Raw genomic sequence first — 19,465 nt, forward strand, 5'->3', positions numbered from 1 at the left:
CAGATGATGCCCTGGGGTCTCCTGAAAGAACACAGTCCTGCTGACGCCTTGACTGCAGGACTTCTGATCTCCAAAGCTGTACGATAAACTGGGGTTGTTTTAAACTGCTAAGTCTATGGCAATTTTTACAGCAGCTGGAGGAAATTAATACATATACTAGGCTGTGTGTCTCATAGCTCCTGTTTTTGTTTGTTGCAAAATCATTAACAGTAGAGATGGTAGATAGTTCATCTTTTTAAACGCCTGGAGAATTCATTCCAACTGCTTATTTATATGTTATGTTTTAAAACATGAAAAAGTAACTAGAACTGACTAGTGAATATGACTGGACAATGCCTATAGCACTGCCAGCTTCAAAGTTATGACAGATACATGGGCTTTGTAATGTAAAAAAAGCATGCAGCCCTGGCTGGTGTAGCTCGGTGGATCGAGCACAGGCTGCAAATCAAAGGGTCACCGGTTCGATTCCCGGTCAGGGCACATGCTCGGGTTGTGGGCCAGGTTCCCAGTGTGGGCCACGTGAGAGGCAACCACACACTGATGTTTCTCTCCCTCTCTTTCTCCCTCCCTTTCCCCATTTCTAAAAATAAACAAATAAAATCTTTTTTAAAAAAAGCATGCAGCCAGAAAAAATATACCCCATATGTTTCCAAAAATAATAACGACCAAAGCTATGGAGAAACTGTATAAACAACTTTCAGAACAAAATTCATGGATATGGAAAACAGAGGAGGAAGTGGTCAAACCTAACAATGATCAATTATTTCACTTTTTCTTTAACTACAACTTTCTATAATTCAGTTTTCAAATAAGGAATGCAAAAGTCCAATCTCTCCAAATCTTTTAAATTTTAACCTACAAATATTTTAACCTACAAATATTTTAACCTTTTTTATACTCGGATATAGCTGATGTCAATGTTATTGAGCACTTAGTACAGTATGAATTCAGTGAATGCTTGTTAATGATTGTATACGGAACCTATTAGTTTGTTCTTTGGGAAGGGGAAGGAGCTTCCCAGTGACATTAAGTCAGAGGTTCAAAACACCCTACAAGAAACTAACATTAACCAATACAGCTGTACACATTTACACACATAAGTACATATAATTGGAAATGATGAAAGATTCTGTTCAAAATCTGGGAAGACTGTACATTAGTATGTGTGCATGTACACATGCATGTTCATATGTATGATATGCCATTTATTTTAAAAGATATCTATAATAGCTAAAACTCTTCAGCAAGTGTGTTTCTTAAAAAAAAAAAATTAGCCAACCTAGAATTTCCCTTCATCTCAGGCCTTGTTCTTTTGGGACATGCAAATAAGAGCGATTGGTTTTTAGGGTAACTTTGCTTGGTGACTAGTGCTGTACATTAGCCTGACTATCCTCAGGACTGCCCCCATCTCCTATTCCAGGCCCAGCCCTTTGGACCAGCAGGAAAATCTAAGTGGTTTAGCACAGACTGATCCTCACTTACTCTTCACTTCCATATTTCCACCAGCAGTTCTTACTTATAGTAGTGAACAATTAAAAAAATTTTAATGACTTTTTCTCCTATTGATACTTGAATTATTGCAATGAATGCTTTCATGGTGGCAGGGTTTTAAAAGAAGAAATTTTTAAAACAGTTTATAATATGAATAGACCTGTCTATATAATTTAAACTCCAATAAAGCAGGGTTACAAATGAACATGATGATTATATCACAAAAAGCGTAATAGTTTTGCCTCTTTTTTAAAATGTCAGTGAAAATTTGTATTATAATTTTTTAAAAAAGAATGGAAGCTTATATACTTTTTTAAAACCTAGAGCAATAAATTGGAGACAATAAATGTTTGGAAAATATCTGGATCAATTAAAATTATTTCTAAACAATAACTCATTAGAAGTTTACTTCCCATGTTTATTTCCCGTTGTTTTTTTGTATTTATTACTGTATTTTCACCAACTCAGAGAAGCCACCAGATGGCATTGGAGAGTCCCATTACTTTGTAGAACCTATATCTAGGAAAAACTGGAAAAATCCTCTTTTCGGGCTGAAGTTGTTCTTTTTTTTTTCCTGATATGCAAATGTATTGAAGAAAAAACTTAATCCATCATTGTATGGGAACTTTTTATCATCATTGATAAAAATATTTTTCCTTTGCCATTCACAACTTCATGTCACACAGGAAGATGTCTTTAGAGAGCAACATAAAATGCCAGTGACAGAATTTTACTGAAATCGAGTTAGCTATATTAACTGGGAAATATTTCAGTGTAGTTAGTAAAATATAAATGAGAATTGAACAGTGATTAGGATACACATGAGAGGCTTACTGACACTTTTTGAAGGAATTTTTGTATATAACCCTCAGAGATTTTAAAACTTGGCAAAGTTAGCCATTGTCATTGCCATAGGAAACATTTTCCATGCAACGCAATAATCTAGGTGTCTTAAGAGACTACAACTGTACAAAAGGAAGTTTGTTGCAAATAAGCAAAAACAGGCTAAAACATAGTTTGTGTTTTGAACTACCAAATCTAATTGCACTTAAAAATGTCACCACCTGCAAGGAAAAGTACCCTACTTTTACTTTAGCTTTGTAACTATGTATCATATGTGTTTTAATAACACTAAAATCGTATTTTTAAATCAAATCCCTGTTTTACACTGGTAACATCCTCTGCCCTGTGGTGTTAGGACAAATGGGTAGCAAACAGTTAAAGGTAGTCAGCGATGTGCCTCAAAGTACTAAGGCTGCAAACTTTAGACATCTCAGTTTGTTTTATCAGTTTGCAAATAGCTACAATATGTTTCAGAAAAAAGCATCACTTTGTGTATTTAGGGGGCACTGAAAGTTAACAATTTATTCAGTACATGCTTGTGCAATGAACAGAAGAATAAACTTCTATTATTACTGACAATGTATAGTTCAAAACTTTTGCTTTATATTAAAAAAAAAAGGAAATCGAGGTCCTGAAATGTTCAGGGACTTGCCCCAGTCAACAAGGCTTACAACGTGCTGGACTGAAACCCAACTTAATTTCCAGTTCTATGGGTTTCATAATACTCATCAGAACAACCTAAATCACTTCTGGAAGAATAACTCCAATGGTGTGTTTCTAGTAATCAATCATCACTGTAGACAGAAGTTGACATGTCAATATTAGTTGTCTGCAGAAATGTCCTGCCAATTTACGATAGTCAACATGAGGATTAGCCATGACAAATTTTAATACGCTGTAAGTCACCTTTCCCATCTGTTTGTATAAAGGCAACAAAAATTGAATCGCTATTCCCCTGCCTTCAGGAGATTCATTTATGGCAATCCTGTTTCAAATTTAGGAAAAAGAATATTTGATTGGCATAAGCTTCATCCTTCCTATTGTATAATTATTCTCCTTATCACAGATAACCAAGAGTTTCACAGTTGTTTTACCTAAATAAAAAAATACCAAAAGTAACAATGTCTAAGACTTAAGCATACTTTTAAAAACATAAACAGCCTTAATACTGATTTTCTATAGTATATACTTTAAAGAAAATCTGACAGCTTATTTCAGATGTCTAGGTGAGGCCATCCTGGATTATCCAAGTGGAGTTTAAATCCTATGACAAATGTCTTTGTAAGATAAGGGCAGACAGGGATTCGGGACACAGAGGAGAGGGCCGTGTGAAGACGGAGGCAGAGATTGGAATGATGCAGATACAAGCCAATGAACACCCGAAGCCAACAGAAGCTGGAAGAGGCAAGGAAGGATGGATTCTCCCATAGAGCCTTCAAGGAATGTGGCCTCCAGAACTGCCAGAGAATCGATTTCTATTGTTTTAAGTCTCACAGTTTGTAGTGATTTGTTACAGCAGCCACAGGAAACTAATACAACTCCAGGCCAATAAATCCATCAGCTCAATATTCCTAGTGACTGCCACAGCTCATACATTGCAACCTGAACGCATTCCATCTCCTCCACCTGAACAACTCCTCCCCCCCCGCCTCCATCCTCTCTCTGTACATGGCAACAACATCAATATAACTTCTCTTCAAGTTATTTCACAATTCATCTCCAAACACTCAGTTCATTCCAGTTGTCTTCTTCAGAAACATGTTTTCAGACCCTTTGACTAACCTTTCTGGCCCTTAATATAGCTAGTATGACTTTTACTGAGTCCCTCACTGGTCACTGTGAAATTCACTCCAGTCATTCCTACAGGGGGTATTATCTGCCCAAAAACAGATCTGACCATGCCACTCTCATGTATGACCCTTTATAGCTTGTCACTGTCTGTCTGTCTTTTGAGAGACAGCTTTACTGACGGACAGATGCAAACATCTGTGAAGCACTATCGCATATATATACACCAAGGAGCTTCATCTTTATGGTGTACAGAACACACCACAATGAGCAGATATGCCAAATCAGAGGCCCCCAAATCACAGACTGAGTTTTCTACTAAAGGCATCTGCAAAGTAATTAAATATTTTAGCCAAATTTTTTTATTCTGTAAGATTAAATTGAAAATTCCTCGCCAGACACAAGAAAGCCTTCACACTCTTTGCCCAATCTACATTTGGGGCTTCGTCTCAGTCACAAAGACTTACCTACTGTTCTCTATAAATGCGTGGTCCTTTCAGGTTTCTGTTCTTTGTGGACCTTTAACATGATTGATGGCATCACAACCCTCCTGTTACAGAATTCTTTTCTGCACCGTGTTTTTTAAACTTTCCCATATAATCATCAAACTCAATGGATTCTAACTTATAGTTGGTCTCTCTTCTGTCTTCCGTTTTCACCGCTGTTACTTTGAGTCAGGAAATCATTTTTAGCAGACATTTTTGTTGAAAGGAGCACAAACTCCTTTAGGATACCACAAGGAAAGGGGATATTTTTGAAAGTATATTAGGGAAGTGCCGATGAATATTAAGTTATCAAAATGCAAAGCATCGCTAGACCATTTCTTTTCTTTCTGGTTCCCTGCCCTCCTTCCCTGCTATTTTTTAGCTCTGTTTTCTCTTCTCTTTTCCTCCTTCTCTCCCTAACTCCTTCTCTCGCTCTCTCTCTTTTTAAAATCATACACCACAGATCACATGGTCCCGTCAGCAAAAATTTTCAGCTTCCTTGTTCTTATCTCCCCCATTCCCACCTACCTCCTCTCTAATCTCTAGTCCACATTCCGTCAGTTTGTTTGACTGACTTAGCTAATTATTAGTGGTGGTAGAAAGAATAATGAACTCATCTCCCTAAAGATACCCACATCCTAATCGCTAGAATATGTGACCATGTTACATTATATGGCAAAGGGGACTTTGCACATTTAATTAATTTAAGGATCTTGAGATGGGGGGATTTTCCTGGATTATCTAGGCAAGTCCAGGGTAATCACAAGGGCCCTTATTAAGGAAAGAGGAAGGCTGGAAAGTCACAGGCCGAGAAGGAGATGTGAAAACAGAAGCAAAGGTTAGCGTGAGAGGGGACTATGAGCCGATGAATTCAGTCACTTACTAGCAGCTGGAAACAGCAATGGAACAGCTTCTCCCATACAGCCTGTGTCCCTCCCCCACAAAAAAGCACAGCCCTAGCCATCTATTTCAGACATCTGACTTCCAGATGTGCAAGATAAAAAAAATTGTTTCTTTAAGCCACTAAATTTTTGGTATTTTGTTACAGAAGCAACAGGATACTAATACAGTAGTAACCCTAACTCTCAAGTCCCCTTATGGATCATCCAAAGTTAAAAATAGATGGTGCACGGATCAAGCGTTCATCCTCCGCTTCATCAAGTCATCCCCCCTGAGCTGTCTCTACAATGAACATCAGTTCCTTAACGTCACTAAAATGTCCACCCATGATTGCCTCGTCACTGCAGTCTTCTACCCCCTCACTCTTCTCTTTAAGTTCGTAGAATAAATCTTCTATTACCCCCATGATACAGTGTCACACAGCTGTATTCATCCACTTGGAATGTTCCCCTCCCACCTGAAATCCTATTCAGCTTGCACAGTTCATCCATATAGACTTTTTTCTCTTCCACGTGAATTTACCATGAACAAAGCATCAGTCTGCACGATTAATGTTAATCTATATCAACTCTGTATAAACATGTACTGACAAGTAAAACAGAACAAGTAAGTTTATGGTGAAATTCATAGGTATGTTAAATGATTATTAAACAAAGGTATTAGGTCATTTTATTTCATTTCTCAGGAGTAAGTTCTACTTGTTATTCTAATTAAATACATCATTTCAAATAAATATTACAGTTATTCTAGATCGAATTTCAAAATTTATTGTTTTAAAAACTAGATAATGTAGAAGAGAGGAAATTTTCCCCAAGAAAAATTAAAGTGCATTTTAGTTTCACTTCAAAAAGTAAAAGAACAAAGCCTCAGAAGTTTGGTCTTGTAAGCTATCTCAAAGGGAAAAAAAAAGGAGAAATGCTTCATACTTTATGACATATTTGACAAACTGGGAATAAACACCTGGTAACATAATAAAAGGCAGATGCTAGGGGACTGGGTTGGCTCTTAATCATGTGGAATTAAGCTCGTTGACTTCCCAGAATGCCCAAGAGAGTGGATGCACATAAATCACGTTGGCACGAGATGGAAACACCCCACTAGAACTTCTCGCTCCTATCCAGTGCAATCTGACTTTCTTTACATACCAGCATAATTTCTTTCACTTAAATAATGATCCAGAAATAACAAGCACAAAGACTGGAACCTAAACTACCCTTATCTTTTTGTTTCACTTAAAGAAAAACAAATTCTTTTAAGTAACATTTCCTAATGGTCACAAGTTCTTATAGCCATAGTATGAGATATATAATAAACACTCAAATACTTATGTAAGAATAAGACACGTTTCCTAATGGCTAAACTAAATTGTTCTTCCGACAATGCAAACCTCTTGCTTCTTGTCCCATTCTACAGAAACAATAAACACAAAGATTAGAACCTAAACTACCTTTATCTTTTACAAATTTTGGGGGCTCAGAGTTAGGAGTTTGGGAAAACCTCTGGGGACACCTGCCTTCCTCATGCTGTCAGAAGGAACTGTATCTAAACCACAGTACACAAGCGGCCCTCCACCATCAAGTTCTACAATGAAGAGAATAGAATCCCCCTGTGGTAACCCTTTAACTCTTTAGTAGCTGGTTTCCTTAGGTAGCTCGTGTGTATCTTAAATAACTCCTAGAATAAGAGGTACTCTGATTTGTGTAATACAGTCACTTATTTTTCTCAATATGCCTTAATAATTGTAAATACTTTTTTTCTATGCTGCAGTCACTTGCTTATTTATCATGTATCAGTAATCACAAACGGCACCCTTTTCATGGTAGTCTGTATTGAACAATATAATGAAATGCAAAACATCTGCATAATGACAGCACTTCTTTAAAGCAACAGTAAATGTAGTAAGATTCAAATAGTATTTAAAGAATCATTTTCCTTCCTTTCTAACAGATTTTGAAATGCATGTCAAGCTCATGAACACACTCGTGGTTGGCAAATGGTCACTGTCTTCATATAAACCCTTAGCATCCTTAGATACTGCTTATTCTTAGTTTGTATCTTTTGCTTCAGTAGTCTCATATTATACATTATACTAATTTCTATTTATTAAAAAATTTTTTTCTTAAATGCCTATTTTATTTTACTTCTATTTTTGTAATACTGTGTTGGTTTCGTGGCATCCTCACTGATGTAACACAGCCTGAACATTACAGCCACTCGGTCATTCATTCATGCAATCATTATGTCATTAACAAATGTCTCTGAACCCTGACTCTGAAACATACGTCATATTTGGTACTGTAGAGGCTATAGGCCTATGTAAACCAGGGTTCCCGCACTCACCATTTTATATTCTAGGGATGGATATGAGAGCAAAGACAAATAGACGAAGGTCTTGATTCCTTTCTCTTCCCTTATCTCTACATTCCGACCCCTCTAGCTCCATTTCTAGTCAGTGTGCCAAACTCTTGCTTGGGCCAAGTCAGAACTCACACTTTGGTTCCCTGAAAGTACTATACTCATACTTTGCACATAAAAGTTCCTCAACGGTTTATATTATTTACCTGCTTCTTAATCTTATGCCAAATTCTCTGCGTTACACAAAATACCAAGAAATATTTAGTAGCCATTATTAACGAGACCAAACTATCCACTTGGAAAGACCTTGGAAAGATACGGCATTCCATGGACTTTAACCCTTCAAAGTAATGACAATGTTTTTAGTTTAAAAAGTTATACCTAGACACAATGGAAATACTCAAAACAGATTCTTTAATTTGCATACAAATGCACTAATAAAAAGAATAGCAAAGGAAGAATAAGAGAGTGAAAGAAGAGAAAAGGAGAGACAGAGAGGAGAAAAGGAGAGGAAGGAAGGAATGAAGGATGTAAGGAAGGAAGGAGGAAAAGAGGGTGGGATGGAAGGAGGGAGGGAGGAAAGCAGAGAGGGAAATAAGGAAATAAGAAAGGAAGGAAGGAAGGAAGGAAGGAAGGCAGAAATGAACCAACAAGAACATTAAGCTAAACTTTCTAAACTGATTAGGTTACAAACACTATCCAAGAAAGCATTTGCTTTAAATGTGTTTTTTTGTGTGTGCAGAATTCTACAAATGACAGGAACTTAAATGTTTACTTACTGAATTGCTACAATGCTTCACACACTTGAGAATAGGTAATATTGAGTCTTTGCCTTTTTCTTCAAGTGCTGCTTATAAAAACTAAGAAGGAGGTATAAAATTGTTTGAAACAGAAAGCCTATTTTGTAACAAAGACTTAATATCTGTTTCCATAAAGACCTTGATTCTAGATGTACACAAAATTTTAGACCATTACCTGAGAGACAAGAGTCACAGATTCAGTCCTTAACTGTTATAATCCTATACATACCTGAAGTCATCTTTAAAACAAAACATTATAAAGTTTAATTTTTAATATTCTAATCAAGGATGTTATGATGATTTAACTGCCTTATTATATTTAATTTGTTTCTTAAATTAATAGCAATGGGGTTATAAATCAGGGTGATAAAGATAATACATTTCCAGCTTGTATATGAAGAGCTCCTACTGCTTTCAAATTAGTTCTGTTAATGAAAAACAAATACCTACTTCTAAATTTTAAGGGACTGACCACATGTGTTTACCGGAAGTAAACATTAGACACTATTAACATGCCATAAAAATTTACCACTGCTGTGTGCATCACAATCATATTTAATGTGTCCCTGGTTATTAAAATGTCTAGTTCTGGTTTTCTAGGGGTCACAGTGAATCAAAAACAATAATCTAGTAAAATACATATGAAAAGCACTAGGTTCTGATTCAGGTTTAGTGAAGTTCCCAAACGATTTATTAAAGTGAAAATAAAAAGAAAATTAAATGATAAGAATAACAAGGATAAGTAGCCCTCTTGATTAATATGTGAGATTGCACATCAAAAATTGATTTTTATTCCCCAGCCTTGTTGCCTCTGGTTTTATATGTTGGGCTGGGCATGAAGATTGAGCTATTAATCTCTTTAGGGGAAGATGCCAAATGTGCTCCTCTTCTACTTGATCTATGGAGATCAGTAATGATGCTCTTCAGTAAGTTACCTGTCTGCTTCTCTAAACAAAGGTGCCATGGTAACAGCCACCAGCTAAGAAGAGTGCAAGCCAAGAAAGTATATAAGTAATAGCATTTATTCCCAAAGTGCACACCTACTATTCAAAAATCAAACAAACAAATTTCCGCCCAGCTAGCCTTAACACAGATAGTGAGGGGAGCTATCTTAATTCATACCATACAGAAAAGTAAACAAATCAAACATGTCGTTAAATACCACTACCCGCCTTGTCATTTTTACATTTTGATACAGAAAATGTATAAGGTTTGGGAGGTTTCAGTTAACTATATGACAATCACATTCTTAAACAGAAGAGAACAAGGTCTCAGAACTTCTGTCAACTCAGGGCAGCATTTTATTATCACCCTCCTAAGATAATTATCTCACTAAAATAAAAAATTAAATTTGAGACAGCCATTGAGTTTCTTCAGACCTCGAGAGCAAAAAGAGATTAGAATTTTTCAAGTGCCTCACATTTCTACTTGTGCTCCCACGCTTCTCAAACATACAAAGTAAGTTCCAACTTCAAAGATTTTCCCCCAAATTTGAGTTTCTCTAGGATACATCTGTCACAACCACTATTTGATGATGGAAAAAGTCACATGTGCATTTTGATAAAAAAAAATCATAGATCTGACGTACACAAAAAGAATGGAAAAAAGTTTATGTAATCAAATATAATAACCAGAAATGTGAACATTTTAATATGTAATCAGTACTTCTATTTTGGATGGTTTGTGTTATAATATTTATACAAATAAGTGTTTCTCTTCTGTGTTGCCAGTATCTCAAAAATCCATGCTAAGTACTTTTAATGTAAATTACTAGCCTAGAAAACATCACTGTTGTAGAAATTATCAGCTCTCATCACGATTCACTTCTGCTTTTGTGCTCCCTTGAATATGCTCAACTTCCCTTGCAAGTAGTAGACAACGGAATTAAGATATTTCCTATTTGCCAGTAATCCATTGATATTACAAAAAAAAAATAAAAACACTGAATCATAATCCTGCCCTAAGGTTTCCTCTCATTCAAAAATATCCACCAGGAGGAACAGATAAAATTATGCGTAAACATCAAAACACTATGTTTTTCACATTGCTTACAATAATATCAGTGGCAGATACAAGAGCTATACAACAACCAGAAAGTTCTAGAGCCAAGAGTCTCAGTAAAATTCCCTTTGCTCTCAACCTTGCACCACCTCCTTGAACAGGCACAAAGTACTGCTCAGCCCCTCCCCCAGCTTACTCAGGAGAGCAGACTGGCTCTCTCTTTCCCTCGCTTGTGGCCTTTTTCATTATCTAATCAGTGTGAGTTCAAAGCCTCCTGACCTAAGGAACTGGGCACAGTTGCTGCAGCACCATCTCAGCCCTTTCACTCCCTCTGCTTTCTGAATTCCAAATACTTGTGTTTGTGTAATGCTTGCTACACCAACACTCCACAGTCCCTTTCTTGCATATTACCTCCTCTTTTTCCCATTAGGAACTTACAGATAACACATCCTGGGTCGGGCAACTAAACACAATTCATTTCTTCTTCCACTATATCCAAAAGCTACAGCTTCAAAAACTCTGTAATCCCACATAAAATGTGAGTATAGCAAGCCTTTCTATTATCAGTAACTTATTAGACACAATTCAACTTCACCTCGTTAACAGTATTTACTCAGTTGCCTTGTCTGTACATTTTGCTAACTGCAAATATCAACAGTCATCGAAAACCCAACATATCTGATAACATGCAAAGTTTTCTACAAGTTTCAACATCATTCCACTTAGCAGCTCCTTTCATATTACCATTCTACTGTACCTCTATATTTCCTACTAACATATTAGGATGTTTCCCCATTACATTTTCTTTAATAACTCTAGTGCTCTCTTTCATTTTTTGTAAAATAATTCAACACAACTCAAGTACAACCCTAAGAAGAGTCTGATAAGCACAGATAACACAGAAACAGTAACAGTAAAAGTTAACATGAAAAAAATTGATGCCATTACCATGCAAAAATTAGAATGGTCCTCTTTCTAAATAATGTTGAAAATCATGTGATTAAATGAAATCAAACTGTAAGCTTTTGGTATTAAATCAATTCCAACTCACAGTAATTAATGAAATAAGCCACCTTTTGTACAACCTATTTCCGCCTTTCTAATTCCTCAGGAGTATGCTCTACTCATTTAAAGAGATATCTACAATATTTCCACAATATGGATTCCCGTTAACTCTCAATCCCTCCATAAATGGCACACGTGCAAATATCACACCGTCACTTCAAGCCATAAGAATGAGAAAAAAGGAAAGAACACTGCTTACCAGAGCCTCTTTTGGTCACGACCTTCAAACTCTGAGTAAAAGTAGCATATAAGAGAATCAAGTGCGGAATCGGAGCTTTCATCTTTCAGTTCTTAAAGGCCGTTCCCTAAAGTAAAGATAAAAAAAGAAAAATATACATTTTTAAAAATACATATCAATATTATAAGATTTTTGTCAGACTTCTGATCGTGCACAATTGGGGCAATGAATTCCACAAAAGGGAAGAATATGAATGGGGTCTCTGTATTGTATTTTCCCATATGCTGTGGTCCCTAAGTTAAATGAAAACCAGTAATACCAAATTTATGTCTCCACAGACCCCCAAAATGTTTTTAAAATCTTATAGTCACCAAAGGTTTAAAATTTGTCTTTGTTTACAGGATCTAACTGTATCCATAAGTAGGACCAATCCCTTCAAAAATACTTCACTAACAATTTATTTTTAATACAAATTGCCAAACATTGACGTTTTAGTGTTCCATGTTGCAATAGAATACAGTTTTATTAAGTGTCACTCTTTCCAACTGAAAAGAAATTATAAATTCTCTGCCTCTAAAAGATTTAATGATAATTTTACAATTCCATTTCCAAAAAAAACCTCTAAAAGATACTTCTAGAGAATCTAAGACCGGGGCTCTATTGAAAGAAAGTCCAGTGTCTATGAAAGCTACAGGAAGACGCATCCTTTCTTCCCATAACAAGGTTCTCTGAAAGATACTAGAAGGGACATTAGCCAAGTGTTTGGATTTCAAAAGGAGGAAACTTTCATTTGAAATTCACTGAAATGCGTATTGTCTTCCTCAGAAGATCATCCCTCTTTATTTGTTATAAGACTGAGACAGCAGAGCCAAAAGACCGAATTTCAGAAAGTAGCAAGTCAGAACACAGTTCAAACATATTGTCAATCCGTGACAGTACAAGTTTCTTCACTAGACAGTTGAGGACTGATCATATTCAGCTTTCCATCACTACGGCTTTATTAAAGATGAGGAAGCTGAAATGATGATTTGAAAGTCACTATTTTTTCCCGCTCTCCTAGAGCCTCAGATACTTCCGAATATTTTTAAATACTTAATTCATTCACATTAATGAGTCTCTTGGAACACATTTTAATTCACAAAACAAAATCCATTCACTTGCAGTCAAGTGTTACCATCATCATTTTAGTCATAAAGTTAGTGATTTTTTAAAATAAACATTGAGAACAAGCTATTTTAATTCCAGCCGCTGTAAATGACACCGTTTCGGTTTTCTAACCAAAGACCTTGGGTTCACCTAAAGATATAAATGAAAACTAGACCGAACAGCCGACTCATCGGCGGCATCTGACAAACTGCCACAGTCAAGTGCAAGCCTGAGTCATACATTCCTAAAACCTGAATCCCATTTCCCAGCCACAGCACTAACTGGAGCTGCAGGAGATCTTTTGAGTTGATGTGAATCTTCAGCTTTCCCGTTAGCAGTGAGAATGCCTAATCAGTGCTGCCCAAGAAACCCCGGGATCCAACTAGCCACTGCAAGACCTTCCAGCATAGCTATGTTATTACTTCACTCGTGTTCAAAACATTATTTCTTTCCTCATTTCATTTCTGTAAGGCATACAAGCTAGTTTGTGATTCCATTTCTTAAAATAAAATTGCTTTGGAAAGCATCAATTTGGTAACATCAAGATCCTTAATTGGATCTCGTGAAACTTTGTGTATCAGGGAAAAGAAAAAAGGATTACACAGCATTTCACAGGTTTAATGCCTTGGCCAACCTACAATAGTCTTCACAAACCTCTTTGAGGTAATTTATTGTATTTTATATTGAAAGACAGATTAAGTGTGTTTACTCATAGACACCCAAGCTTTGTTGTACTTGATGCATAATTAAAATTCTTTCCCAGAACACAATGAGAACTATATATAAACATTTACTGAGATTCCTATGCATTTTCTCATTGTACATAGAAGTTCATACTATCAATGACCTAATTTAAAAAACCTATCAGTTCTGGGTGAATGAACCTAAAATGACTTGCCTAGTTTGTCTTAAGAATACCATGTGGCTTCACATAAACCGCTACTACAATGTTATGCAAAATGAGCATATCACAGTGTTTACAAGCAATTAGTCTGTCTGGATTCTTAGCCCAGTTTTGTCACCCATGACCTGTGTGACTTTGGGCAAATAACTAGCTCCTTCATTTCCAAAATAGGTATAGCACAGTGCCTAGAAAAGCACAGACAACTAGAGCAAACTAAATAAATGAAAGCTGTTGTTATTGATTTTATTACAGATGACTGTTATTGCCATTATCATTATTATTAGTTGCAGTATCATATCCTCCCACCTATGAATCTGTGCATATACCAGCTTTCTTTACATCCTACCCCACACTAGAATCTTACCTGTTTAATTATATACCTTTCTATTCTACGTGGCTTAAATTCCCTCCAGGATAAATGTGTGTTTTATTCATCTTTTTATACCCAATGCTTCTTAAATGTTAGCTGAAAAAAAAAGTGAATGAATTAAAGACTGACTGTGGCTGCTATTACGTGTAGTTCAATTTTGACATTCAAACTCACCATTTGATAAACACTTATTAAGCATATACTAGTTACAAGGTGCTGTGCTATGGTGCAGTGGGAGCACAGAGACGATGTAATGCACTCTAATATGGAAGGCTCACGGACCAATAAAGGAGACAAATGCTTACCTACTTAATTAGACTGGCCCTATTGCCATATGGTGAGTGTAATGTGCTGTGGGAGTAGAGGGAGCTATCATTAATTCTGCTCCAGGTTGGGTCTGGTGAAGTCATAGGAAAAGGCCGTCAGAAGAAGAAGAATTTCAGCCAAGTCATAAAGGAGAGGCTTTCTAACAGGAAAAAAAAAAAGCTGGGTCTAGGACAAAGGATGAGTAAAATTGTCAGTCCAGTAGGAGGAATAATATCCACCACCAAACATACTCACGTCTGAATTTCTGGATCCCGTGAGTGTGTTCCTTTACATGGCAAAGGGACTTGGCAGATGCGGTTTGAGTTAAGAGTTTTGAGATGGGAGATGATGATTTGCATGAGTCCAACGTCATCACAAGCATCCTTTTAAAAGGGCAGTAACAGAGTCAGATTCAGAGAGGAATGTTAAGTATGAGAGCAAAGGTCAGCACCTGGAGCGATGCACGTGGAATGTGGAGGAACGGGACATGTGCCAAGGAATGCTTGTGGTCTCTGGAAGCTGGCAAGTGAGGAAGCAGACTCTCCGCTAGATCCTCCAGAAGAAATGCAGGCATGCCAACACCTTGATTTTAGCTAAATGAATCCAATGCATTTGGGACCTCTGACCACCAGAACTTTAAAACCAAATTTTTGAGTTGTTTCAAGTCACTCAGTTTGTGGTAACTTATTAGAGCGGCGACTGGAAACCATTACAGCAAAGAGGTGAAGGGGAGGAGGCATATTTCAGAAATGGGGTGTGAGTAGATCACAGGTTGGGGGCTATAGGGACGGAAGTTGAACAAGTCAGCAAGATATGCTAGATAGAAAGTTCGGGCTTTTCCCTATAATGTTTTTCACTCGTATGCTAACTTCACCGTCCAACAATATTTGATGCATTTTCACTTTCTTTCCCTTTTCCTAATCACAAAAACAATATGTGCCTTCAATACATTTCTTCAGAATAGGCATAACTCATCCGAGACTCTGATCCACTCCCTTTCACACACTCCTGAGATGCTCTGTAGTACCAATAACCGGTGGATGCTTATAGGTGACAAATATGAACTGTTTAAGTTTGAAGGTGGAAGAAACTAATTAGCAGCCAGCGGTACAGGCAGATAAGGAAGTCCGTCTCAGTGCAATAGTGGTGAATGCTGGGAGAACAGATTAGTTAGCTCTGGGAATAAACAGAGCTAACTAATATTATTAAAAGGAAGCTTCAAAAGTTGATCTGAGGCATAGACTTTGAACAAATAGCTCTACTATGATGCTATCCACTAATATGTAGAAATAGAGATGATGTTTTGGGCAACGAGAGTAGAAAAATGTACGAAATTATATTTGGGGCATGTAAATTTTAAATTACCTGTGGAATCTGTCAGAATTGTCTTGTAGCTAACTGACTGCAGTAGCCAGAGGCTCAGCACAGACATGGAAGGTAACAACGCTATAATTGTAACTGAAATGAAAGACATAGATTAGGATAATAACAAGCAAGAGGTTGCAGAGAACAAAGAGAAGAAGGCTTTACACTTTCCAATCTGGAGCCTGCAAATATTTATGAGACAGGCAAAGGGAATCAAAAGGGGAAAAAGTGAGAAAAGCAGGCATTAAAGGGAATGTGAATCAGGGAGCAGTTTGGTCAATGAAGGAAGCAAGGATTTTTAAGGACATGATCAATCGAGTTTATGTATTGTAAGGATTAAAAAGACAACTGCTTTAGAATTAAGATGCTGCTGGTGATATTGACCAGTCTTTTAATTAGACAAATAGGGGCATAATCAGAAAATTTAAAGAGGAAAATGAGCTTCATTTGCTTGTTTCTGAATGGTAAGTACATTTGGAAGTGAAATGTAGGGAAACTGTTCATTTATTTTATTCCATTTACATCATAAAGCAGAGAATTGGTTTTAGAATGATAATAAACTGAATGAAGAGTCTTCCTCTATGTTATGTTAGGGAAGCTACTTCATCTCTGTAAGTCCCTGTTTTCTCATCCACATAGCGTGGATGTCATATGTGCCGTATTTATTTCCTTTTAGTTTGTTTCATTTCTGACCTATTTTGGTCCACACGTCCTGATGTAGTAAATACGTACTTCAAAGTTTTCCAACCTTTAGATAAAATTATTATATTTGTGGTGTCTACCACAGTATCTGACAGCATTTAACTGTAGACATCTTTTTAATACTAGGTCTTTTCCTGTGTCTCCTTTCTGTCCATTCCTGGCTGGTGTGTAATAATTGTTTAGGCTCAAAGATTAATCTATTCTATTTTATCTAATCCTTGAAGTGTTTACATTAGTAAATTCAAGATTCTACCAATGATTTGCTTCACTCTAATCAAAAAATATAATTAAAGTCGCCATTTGTGCATGATACAAAGTATTTTACCGAGTGCACAATTTGCATAAAGCAAAGCATGTTAAAGTTGTGAGATAGATTCACTACCTATGGAGAGGACAAACAAAGGCTCTTACAGACTCTGCAACTAATAGAAGTTGCTCCCCAAGACACAATATTTGATATCAGTCCCAGGGAACCTTGTTTCTTACAAACACACCCACGTCTGCATTTCTGGACCCTGTGAGTATACTACCTTACATGGCAAAGGGACTTTGCAGATGTGATGTAAGGTAAGGATTTTGAGATGGGACATGATGATTTGCATGAGTCCAATGTAATCACAAGCATCCTTTTATTTTTTTAACTTTACTTATTTATTTTAAGGGAGGGGAAGGGAGGGAGAAAAAGAGGGAGAGAAACAGCAATGTGTAGTTGCCTCTGGCACACCCCTTACTGGGAACCTGGCCCACAACCCAAGCATGGGCACTAACTGGGAATCAACCAGCAACCTTTCATTTTGCAGGCCAGCACTCAATGCACTGAGCCACACCAGCCAGGGCGCAACAAGCACCGTTTTTAAAGGACAGTAGCAGAGTCAGAGTCAGAGAGACAAATGTAAGTATGAAAGCAAAGGTCAGAGATTTTATGAACTGACAACAATTACCTTGATGAAAATCAACCACTCATAAATGATGAAGATATATACACATTTATTTTAAAATATTTTCCAGTACCTACCATGTTTCAAATACTGTGCTAAGTAACGGGGATACAAAAATCATTAAGAGATTGTTGCTTTGGCCAAGGATCACATGGAAAAGAGACGTGAAAATCAACCATGACAGCAATGGGAAAGATGGTATTAAGAGAAGAATTCACCGGGTCCATGGTAAGTGCTCAGCGCTGCCTAGAGAAGTCATGAAAACCTTTTCAGAGGGTAACGTTGGGCTGACTTTGTTGAAAAGTGATGGGCGGCAGACTACAGGTAGAGAAGCACAAAAAGAGTGCACGATGCAGTTGAAAAACCACTAGTGAAAACAAATCTATATGCTGGACAATCCATTCAGTAGGGAGGGGTGCATGTTTACATCATCAGAAATAAGTTTTAAGTCACTAGAGTGATGTAGCACAACACTTTCCAGACACAGTTATAGTTTTCTCATTGTTTGTTTAACACAATGCTCACCAGAAAATCGTTCATTCCTACATAGCCTGAATGGCGAGGGAACATTAAGGTTCCAGATTGTTATGACTGCATTCATTGATTATAATAAAGTTAAACAATGAATGTTCTGAGATTTAAAAGGTATTTCTTAAAGTTTAAAGAAGAAATGACGATAAGTTACCTTTGGTTGGATTTTGTATTCTTATGAGTGCTTAGCGTCATGGACTTTCCATCAGAAAGCAAGTGAACAACAATATGAAGACACCCCTTCAAGGCAGTTAAACAAGAGATCAGTGGAATTGCAAGAATGCAGAGAAAAAGTCTACTTCCGTAACATCATCAGCAATAAGAACTAAACGTGTCTGGAGTCACTAGGCTTCTCTCTCAGCTGTGGAACTACGTCCCCGCCTGAGGGAAACAGTAGCTGGGGCACAGCTTCCAAGAGAAAGCCTCCAATATCCACATCATTTGAAATCTATGCAGTCATCCCTGTCAAAGTCTAGAGTCGCTTTGTGTCACCAGCTACAGCTTAGAAAATCCCCGGCACTAGGTGATGCTTGTCTGCAAAGACAGACCTTGAGACGTGGACAATAAAGGTGGTCAAGTGCATACAGTCAGGACTAATACCAGCCATGTTTAAAGCCTGGCTCAACTTCTCGCCAGCTGAGCAAACTTGGAAAAAGTAATAATATTTACCATCTCTATACCTCTACCCTCTCATCTGCAAAGTGGGCAGGGAAACAGTCTTCCTCTCAGAGGATTACTGCAAAATTCAAACCCAATAGCGTAAGATTAGAAGTAAGCACTGGTGCTTAGTTGGGTGCTTATTACCCTTTATTGTTATAAGCCAGTGAATATTTCCAGGCCTGTGTTGGTAACTACAGCCTTAACTGAATTAACTACATGTAATAATTCCACACTTAAGATACTGGGAAGAATTGGGGAAATGGAAATATTCCATATGCTGCCAGAAAAATGCTATAAAACTCAACATAACTCATACTTATGTGGTGACAGGAGAAAATCCAGTAAATGGATAAACCTGAGTAGCTAAAATGGAAAGTGCACCGTGCACCAGAATAGAGAGCATAAATAAAAACACTACACAGTTTCCATCTGCCACTTTTCTTATTCACCTTTCTTACACTTTTCATATTCATCATGCTTTCCACTGCAATTCAGCTACAAAAGCTCATACAAAAGATATTTTGGGGGTTCCGAAGTCAGCAGATTGGATGAGGCAAGTGACAAAGCCAGGGAGGAAAAGCAAATATATTCCCATCATTGCTCCTGTGGGCTGCAAACACGATCCTAGCTGAGTGGA

This window comes from Phyllostomus hastatus, unplaced genomic scaffold (genome assembly GCF_019186645.2).
Source record: "Phyllostomus hastatus isolate PE091 unplaced genomic scaffold, TTU_PhHast_1.1 phas_scaffold_12, whole genome shotgun sequence".
Lineage (NCBI taxonomy): Eukaryota > Metazoa > Chordata > Mammalia > Chiroptera > Phyllostomidae > Phyllostomus > Phyllostomus hastatus.